Source organism: Pelodiscus sinensis, chromosome 25 (genome assembly GCF_049634645.1).
Source record: "Pelodiscus sinensis isolate JC-2024 chromosome 25, ASM4963464v1, whole genome shotgun sequence".
Classification (NCBI taxonomy): Eukaryota; Metazoa; Chordata; order Testudines; family Trionychidae; genus Pelodiscus; species Pelodiscus sinensis.
Window position 1 is genome coordinate 19,036,446 of NC_134735.1, and position 6,430 is coordinate 19,042,875.

The 6,430-nt window shown below is 61.2% G+C and overlaps 3 non-coding genes across 3 annotated transcripts; 2 read left to right on the forward strand and 1 right to left on the reverse strand.

Moving 5' to 3' along the window:
• On the forward strand, positions 1 to 74 carry TRNAN-GUU (transfer RNA asparagine (anticodon GUU)). Its single transcript has one exon. It is a non-coding gene; the product is annotated as a tRNA-Asn (tRNA).
• Positions 75 to 1,448: 1,374 nt separating this feature from the next.
• TRNAM-CAU (transfer RNA methionine (anticodon CAU)) lies at positions 1,449 to 1,520 on the reverse strand. The gene has a single exon. It is a non-coding gene; the product is annotated as a tRNA-Met (tRNA).
• A 105-nt stretch (positions 1,521 to 1,625) lies between these two features.
• TRNAN-GUU (transfer RNA asparagine (anticodon GUU)) lies at positions 1,626 to 1,699 on the forward strand. Its single transcript has one exon. It is a non-coding gene; the product is annotated as a tRNA-Asn (tRNA).
• The last annotated feature ends 4,731 nt before the right edge of the window (positions 1,700 to 6,430 follow it).

A 6,430-nucleotide genomic window follows, 5' to 3' on the forward strand; every position in this document is an offset into this window, starting at 1 on the left:
GTCTCTGTGGCGCAATGGGTCAGCGCGTTCGGCTGTTAACCGAAAGGATGGTGGTTCGAGCCCACTCGGGGACGTGGCTATGCTCGGCCTCCTGGCGCTTGCTAGCGGGCTCCCTTTTGCCACCTCCAAGCCATCCCTCTCGGCCTCGGTGAGGTCACCTTGTGGCCGGCAAGGTACAGGGGCCGTGCCGTGCCACGGGAGCCCGTCTCCCAGCAACCGCGCCGGGGCCTCGGCCTCGGGGCTTAAGCCCCGAGCCCAAGCGCGAAAGCTCCAGCCGGGCAGGTGTCGTTCCCCTCCCGCCTCTACGCCAGCTGAGAGGGAGAAACGCACGAGCCGCGCGGGTTCTTAGCCGCCTCCCTCCTGCGGGCCTGTTTGCTGCGCAGACCTCTGGGCCTGTCTCATGCCTCCCCTGGGAAGCGTGGCCGCGCGAACTGAGCCCCAGTCGCAGCTCCCGAGGTTTCCTGTGCAGCCTTGGACTTGCATGGCTGCCATGGTTTCTCTTTGGAAGGGACTCGGTCCCGCTTGGACAGGCGACTCGCCCGTGTGACTCCAAACGCCATCTTGTGGCTGTCTTTTTCCCCCACAGCCAGAACACCAGGATTCGCCTCCCACGGCAGAAGATGCAAAAGGCCCTGGAAGGAAAGCCCTCCTGCTTTTTTACCTCGGGAGGATGTGGGCTACCAACCGAAGCTCTGAGCCAAGGACTGAAGGACCCGTCCAAGCCGTGGCCGTACTCCCGAGACTTGACCGAAGCCAGCTCTCTCTTCCATGACTGCTGCAAGCCTCAACCGAGAACGTGGCGAGTGCTCCCACAATTCCCTCTCCCCCTTTCCATTGAGGATTCTGAAGGACCGTCAGCTGGTGATTTTTGGCTCTGACTGTAAGGGATGAATTGAGCCGGGAACGTAGCTGGTCCTCTTGGGCTGGGCAGAAGCTTTTGATGGGATGAGATGGGTTTTGGTCAGCCGGCGTGTGCCTAAAGAGCGTGGGTGGTGGCGATGCGGGAGAAGCGGCGCGTCGGAGGGAATTGCTCGCGTGTCCTGTTGTTGAGCAGTATGGCGAAGGCAGAAGTTCTCTTTGTGAGGGGTTTGGCGTGCCTGGGAGTAGTAGAGCAAGGCCAGTGTTGATGCTGTGGCAGCTCTTTGTCTAGGCGTTTTGTCTAGGCCTGAATGAAGGCTCTGGGTAGCGTGGTCCAGAAGTGCTTTGTTCCACGAGCGTCTGGAGAGCCTCCCTGGCGCGCTCCCTGAGCGGGTCCCGGCGGCCCTTGTGGGTGGGAAAAGGGCAGGAGGAAGCCCTGTTGCCTGAGGACAGAAGAGGAGGCCTCCGTGCCTCCCACACAGGAAGCGGGGGGCTGCCGAGAGCTTCCCCGCAGGCGGCATCCTGGCCTGGCCTTTAGCTACTTGCAGCCTGGAGTGAAGGCGCGGAGTCAAAAGAGGCCGGCCCACACGTAGCAGAGGATGGTTTCGATCCATCGACCTCTGGGTTATGGGCCCAGCACGCTTCCGCTGCGCCACTCTGCTCCCTTTGAGCTAGACTGCCCGCAATCCACTCTAGCACCTGGGCTGCACTGGCACGGCCAGGCAGAGGAGCAGGCTGCTAGGCAGCGTTTCGGAAAGCCCTTCGAGGTCTCTGTGGCGCAATGGGTCAGCGCGTTCGGCTGTTAACCGAAAGGATGGTGGTTCGAGCCCACCCAGGGACGTGGCTACGCTCGGCCTCCTGGCGCTTGCTAGCGGGCTCCCTTTTGCCACCTCCAAGCCATCCCTCTCGGCCTCGGTGAGGTCACCTTGTGGCCGGCAAGGTTCAGGGGCCGTGCCGTGCCACGGGAGCCCGTCTCCCAGCAACCGCGCCGGGGCCTCGGCCTCAGGGCTTAAGCCCCGAGCCCAAGCGCGAAAGCTCCAGCCGGGCAGGTGTCGCTCCCCTCCCGCCTCTACGCCAGCTGAGAGGGAGAAACGCACGAGCCGCGCGGGTTCTTAGCCGCCTCCCTCCTGCGGGCCTGTTTGCTGCGCAGACCTCTGGGCCTGTCTCATGCCTCCCCTGGGAAGCGTGGCCGCGCGAACTGAGCCCCAGTCGCAGCTCCCGAGGTTTCCTGTGCAGCCTTGGACTTGCATGGCTGCCATGGTTTCTCTTTGGAAGGGACTCGGTCCCGCTTGGACAGGCGACTCGCCCGTGTGACTCCAAACGCCATCTTGTGGCTGTCTTTTTCCCCCACAGCCAGAACACCAGGATTCGCCTGCTCCTGGGTGGCCTGTGTCCCTTTCGGGCCATGGCGGCCGCTATGCGCCCGTAGACGGCCACGTTCCTCCTCCTAGTACAGAGATCAGGGACGCTGGGGCCCTGCCCCCAAACCTCAATGAGGTCCATGACCTCCACACTAGACCAGGAGGGTGCGCGCCATCTATGGCCCCTGGCTGGCCCCTGGGTGCTGGGGGACTGGGCGGGGGGACGGCTCGCTGGCACTGGCTGCCTGGCTCATCCTGCAGCCGCTGGCTCGGGGCAGAGACTGCTGGCAGGGCTGGCTCTGGCAAGTGCCGTCTGGCCAGAGTCTACCCCTTTAAGGGCCCCAGGGCTGGGGAGAGGAGAGGAGTTTTCCTGCTTTGGCCCAGAGCAGCCACCAGGGGAACCTGGGGAGGGCTGGCCTCCAGCTACTTCGAATTAAGTGGCTACACAGCCCTTAATTCCAACTACTGAATTCGAATTTGGCGTTACTCCTGGTAGAATGAGGTTTACCTAGTACGAATTAAGTCCAAACTAGCGGTTTGTATGTGTAGCACCTATGAAAGTTAATTCCAACTAACGGCTGTTAGTTCGAATTAACTTTGTAGTGTAGACATACCCATAGTTCCTATACAACTAGCAGCTAATGGGTAGTCTCCAGTAGTTTAAATCTTGGGGCATTTGGAAAAGGAGGGGGAGCTACATGTGTGCGGGGTGTATTGTTGCCCTCTGCTGGATGGACTGTAAATGCTTTATGTATGTATCATATGCCCTATAGTGCTAACAGTTAATGGAGATTCTCCTCTAGCTCACACCTGGCATTTTCTAAAGTAATATATGTGTGTGTATGTGCGAGAGAGAGCAAGAGCCTGGGGGCTCCCTCATGTCTCCTCCCCATCCTGATCTGCTTGGCTTAAGTGCAGGAAAGAAGAAGTAGTGAGCTTTGTGTATTTGACATCAGGTGGAAGCAGGGGAATGGAGGAGTAGTGGGAACAAGAGCACTTGGCTTCTTTTCCTGCAGACCGAGAGGGGTGGGGACTGGGTTGAGCTATATAAATCAGATGCCGCTCCATGCCTCAGTTTCCCCCTTCATACAATGCCGATGACACAGAGAATGTTTGTAAAGTGCCTTGTTGTTAGCCCATGGGGCAGAGGGGGAAACTCGGTCTCAGAAGCAGACTGGGGGGAGGTAAAACCCTACCTAGGCAGCGCTGGTTCCACTACGTCACGCTGCCAGACCGGTCTGAGTGGGTCCCTCTCTTGGCTGCTCCTCCCCCCAGGAGGAGTGGGTTCCTCTCCATCGGCTGCAGGAACCAGCATTTCAAGGTCTTTGCCAATGGGCAGCCGTTCTGCAATTCAGCTCTGCCGCGGCTTCCAGCAGATCGATACACTGGAGATCGATGGTGCCGTGGTCGGGTCCTGTGCCCAGTTGTGAGCCCGACCGGTGCCGCTGCCCAGACGGAGATGAGTGGCACACACACGACACCCCCCTACGGCCGCCCTCGCAGACCCAATAAACCTCTCCCTTTCGCAGAACGACTCTGCTCCTGCGTGGTTCTGGGGCTACTTGTGTGTGTGTCCTAGACCCCTTTTCTGCTCACCGCAGATAGAGACTCCTCTGCAGGTAGAGCTGAGTGCGACGCCTGCACTGGGATGGCGTATTGGGATAATGTACTGACAGCTCCTCTGCGCCACCCCTCCTCTTCCTGCCGCTGCAACATCAAATTAACCTTCCTGGTCTGCCCCCGTCCTCCCTCCGGTACCAGGAGACCCCACGCATGATGGGAGGGGCTGCAAACTGGGGAGCAGGCTACTGCAGGGCTGAGGGCAGCAAACCAGCCCCCAGAGCCCTGCAGGGCCTGGCCACGGGGAAGGGGAACTGATGTGAGCAGCATTTAGAGCTGGGGGGGGGCTGTGGGGAGGAGGACAACGGAGCCACGAGCAGGACAGGGGGTGAGCCAGCACCAGTAAGTCTCAGGGGGTATGTCTACACTACCCCGCTAGTTCGAACTAAAATCGGGCTCCATGCTCAGCTGTGAGTCCGAGTCCCATAGACAAAAGCGCCCCAGGGCAGTGGTGGAGTCTCCACATGTCAATGGGTCTAGTGCAGGCCAGAGGCCTTGCTGGGATGCGCTAGGGCAAAGCCCAGGGCTGGGGCCGGACGGGAGCCCGTGAGAGGCAGCGGGGCGAGTGGGAGGCTCTAACTCTTGCTCCTGGCCAGGAAGTCCAGTGCTGGGTGACACCAAGGCCACGTCTGCACTGCAGGCATTTTGCTCAAGAACAGCTGTTCTTGTGCAAAAACTTGTGGCGCGTCTACACTGCACGTGAATTCTTGTGCAAGTTAATTTGCAGTAAAGCATCAGAAAAGAGGGCTTCTTGCACAGGAGTTATTCCTCTCCCCACGAGGAATAAGCCCCTTTTGTGCAAGAGCTGTTGTGCAAGAAGGCAGCGTGGACGGGCACCAGGGGCTTCTTGAGCAAGACACTTTTATGGCTAAAATGGTCATCAGAGCTTTCTTGCACGAGAAAGCGTTCACAATGCCATGGACACTCTTGTGCAAAAGCACATGGCAGGGTGGAGGTGCTCTTGCACGAGACCTTTTGCGCAAGAACTCCGGTGTGAAACAGTTCTTGTGCAAGAAGTCTGCAGCGTAGGGCAGGGAGCAGCCTATGGGGCTACTGGAGCTGCTGGCTGCAGGATGCCCAGTCAGGGAGTGGGGGGGACCCCTAGGAATGGCTCCAACTTCCCAGAGGGGTGGCCAGAGGCAGGACATTTGCCTGGCAGGGTGAGGTGGGGGGGCAGTGACCTCACAGGGGCTTTGGGCAGCCCTCAGCAGATCAGGCAAAGGGCAGGTGGGGAGGTGGTGACCTCACAGAGGAACCCACATCTCAGGCTGAGAAAAGGGGGGGGCGGGACCAGGGGACTTTGGAGACCCCCGGTTGCTTTAGCTCTGGTGCGTCTCCTGCTCACAGTTGCTTTGTCCTCTGTGAGTTCCACATCCGGACAGCGTTTTGCAGAAGGTAAGAGCCCCCAGGGGTTTGGATCCCGCCCGGGGCCGGCTGGGTTCCAGGCAGGCCCAGCCCTCGGTCAAGGGCCAGAAGGTGATTCCTCACCTGGGCTGTGTCCTTAGCGCCACTGGGGCTTTCTCCTGGTTGGTTTCCCTTTTCCTCCATCCCGCCCACATTTCTGCTCTGTTCTTGCCTCTTCTGTGACCTTCCCCTGCTGCCCCCCCAGCTTGTGACCCAACAGACTAGCTGAAGGAGGGGGGGTGGTTTGCAGGAGCCGTGGGGCGGGGGATGCAGCCCCCATTGTGGGGACTGGGGAGGTGGGGCTGGACCAGGTCTATGCCGGTGTCTTTGGGGAGAAGGCTCCACCCCCCCCCACACACAAACCTTAGACTCTCCCCTGATTGGCCGAGCAGGGGCTGTTGATGGGCAGGAGACTCAGGTCCTTGCAGTGCCTGTGCAAGACCGAGCCGATAAGCAAGGGGCCATTTGGGGGCTGGGGGCAGTCGCTCTGGGGAGCTGGAACCCCTGGATTTCGCTCTGCAGGCTGCGCCCCAAGCTCCCCTTTGCTCCCCTCATTTGCAGCATGGCCAAACACATCAGGCTGTGGTTCCGGAAAGCCCTGAAGATGGCCCCAGGGCCGGTGGGAAGCAGCTCCTCCGTCCCCGTGGGCGGGGAAGCTGAATCCCACCAGCTCGGGGCGACTCGCCCACCGGCCAGGCCCCTCCGGACCTGGCTCCAGAGGCGGCTGGGAAGGCGGGACCCAGCCCAGCGGGGCAGCCGGGTAGGGTGGCTCTGGGGCCTCCTCTGTGGAGAGAAACACCTGCCCCAGGAGCCCAGCCCCCATTACCACCAGGGGGCATCGCCCTGCCCGGCCCCCGGGGACCTGCCAGTCTCCGGGAGCCCCCAGCCTCTCCGCACCAGCCCCTGCAGCTGTGGGTCCAGCTCAGTGAGCAGCAGCGCCTGGGCCTCCAGCTGCAGCCGGGCCACCTCCTGCAGCCGCTCAGACCCAGGTGAGGGGCCGTGAACATGCTGGGCCCAGGGGCTCACCCAGTACACGGGGGGGCAGCCCCAGTGTCTGCCCCGCAGCCAGGGCAATGGATGGGGGCGGGAGCTGCTGCTTGGCTCTCTTGTTCCTGGTGGGGGCTCTGCTGAGGGCGTTGGCAGATGTGAGGGTGGAAGGGGGATGGGTCCCTGCGAGGGGCGTGTGG